Here is a 2,609-nt window from a genome sequence, read left to right on the forward strand (position 1 = left end):
TAATTTGCAGTTAAACAACATGCCCAGTTGGCTTACTCCCTCCTTGGCTCCATATCCGATCCTAACAAAAGGACTGGCTAAGAAAATAATGTTTAGTGCCTCTTTTCTCTCCTGGTCTTGCTCAGGTAGGACAAGCCGAACGCGGCTTGTATTAATGACCACACGGGATGTTTGCAGCAGGGAGACAGGCTCTACTGGTACCCAGCACGTGGCAGCTACTGGCTGATCATTGTCTGCGGGGTTATGGTTTCAGATGCTAATACCAACACTGGAACAACAATCAATCAAAGAGGCCGATTTTCTATGCATGCATGCACTGCACTCAACACGTAATAGATAGAGAATAGTTAACAAACAGAAAAGTGCATGGTAATGTGTGAAAAAAGTAGTGTTTCTTGGGCTGCCCGTGCTTGTCAGCATGACTCTAGAAGCAATTGTGTCCTTCCGTCACTTGCAACCCACCAGACTTGGCCTGGGGGCGTGCCCATAATAGGATAGGCAGGTGCAACTCACAATAAAATAATCAGGACAGGTCCTACACCGATTATGTCTGCGTGGAAAGAGTTAGGGACCCTGGGCCTCATTTATGAGGCCGTGCGTCACTTTTACGCCGCCGGTGCGTCACTTTTTGTGACGCACCAGCAGCATAACAAATGGGCCTTGCTGCACCATATTTACAAAGTGACGCATCTACGTAGATGCGTCACTTTGCAAACCCCTGCGCCACATTATACCTACGCCAGGTATAATGTATGCAGGGGGGGCATTCTGACGCAAGAAAGGGTCGTAGAAGTGACGCAGTGAAATCTATAAGATTTCACTGCGCCACTTCTAGGACACAAATGCATCAATTTCATATGCCTGCCTCACAGCAGGCGTAAGACTGACGCAGGCCCTTTCACATGGGGCTTGCCCCATGTGAAAGTACACATTGCTGGAGTTGCGTCACTTTTGTGACACACTCCAGCAATGCGTCACTTTTGTGCCACACAGATACATCAGAAATACTGACGTATCTGTAACTCCTTGCGACATGATGCGTAATACATTAAATATGACGCATCAGGTATGTCGAAAGGAGGGCGCAATGAGAAGTGCTTTCACGCAGCGATGCGTCATTTCTCATAAATGAGGTCCCCTGATTTTATATATTGTTTCTTTCGGCAGTTTAACTTCCAAGCAGTCTACGTTTGTGAAGACAGGAGAAATCAGACAGCTTAGTTGACAGCCTCTGATAGAGAAGACCCGGACATAGCGCTCTCTTGTGAAAGACAGGGCCTCACACGCGCACACACACAGAGAGCCACACACACACACACACAGAGCCACACACACATAGATGTGGTGGTGGTGGATCTGGTGGATGTGGTGCTGGTGAATGTGGTGGTGGTGGTGGATGTGGTGGTGAATGTGGTGGTGGTGGATGTGGTGGTGGTGGATGTGGTGGTGGTGGTGGATGTGGTGGTGGATGTGATGGTGGATGTGATGGTGGTGGATGGGGTGGTGGTGGTGAATGTGGTGCAGATGGTGGATGTGGTGGTGTTGGTGGATGTGGTGGTGGATGTGGTGGTGGTGGATGTGGTAGTGAATGTGGTGGTGGATGTGGTGGTGGATGTGGTGGTGGATGTGGTAGTGAATGTGGTGGTGGATGTGGTGGTGGATGTGGTAGTAGTGGTGGATGTGGTGGATGTGGTGGTGGTGGTGGATGTGGTGGTGGATGTGGTGGCAATGGTGGATGTGGTGGTGGTGGATGTGGTGGTGTTGGTGGATGTAGTGGAGGTGATGGAGGTGGTGGTGGATGTGGAGGTGGTGGTGAATGTGGTGGTGGATGTGGTGGTTGTGGACGTGGTAATGGTGGTAGATGCGCCTCGACGCTACCTCCAGCCCCCGGCAGCGATGTGGAAGCAGGAGCTAGGCGAAAGGGCGAAACTCCGAAGCGAAAGTGAAAGCATCCGCTCCCCGAGGTGCCCTGCCCAGGAAGGAGGAGCTGTGGCCTCCTAAACTGCTGCAACTATCCTCACACCACTTACCCAGAGGAAACCATACGCCAAATGTTCCCAGAGGGTGCAGTTAGCACCAGGCTGCCTGCCAGGCCTGGGATTATGACCCAATAATAAGTAGGTATGCTACAGATGAATGCCAATGCTAGGACCACCAGCCTGGAGGGATGAACCGATTTACCCGGGTGAGTGTATTCCACTTCCCTGGTGCTCTTCCAGGTACAGATCTTGAGGTGTTATGCCAACCGTCACGGAGTAAATCCTTTTGCATTTGTTCCATTAAGAGTGCTGAAAACCCTCCTCCTCCCGATGCTCCACCCCATTTGTATCACTTAACGCTTCGCGGCTGAAGGCATAAAGAGCAAACCTCTTGTGCCTGGGAAGGCACCTACAAGGCCCTCTCTCACCTACATCTTCCATCTTGGGAGAGTCCCCATGAGCGTCGAGACAATGCCACTGCCAAGTGGCTAGAGGCCCGAGACTGACTGAAGCGGTCCCAGGTGCCAAGGGTTAGAGGGTGCATCACACATGCCAGTGCTTTGGGTTGACCCGAGCTAGGAATAGCCCTGGAGACGCAGACAGGACTTCACACCCAGGAGGGGGTTCTGA

Source organism: Lissotriton helveticus, chromosome 12 (genome assembly GCF_964261635.1).
Source record: "Lissotriton helveticus chromosome 12, aLisHel1.1, whole genome shotgun sequence".
NCBI lineage: Eukaryota > Metazoa > Chordata > Amphibia > Caudata > Salamandridae > Lissotriton > Lissotriton helveticus.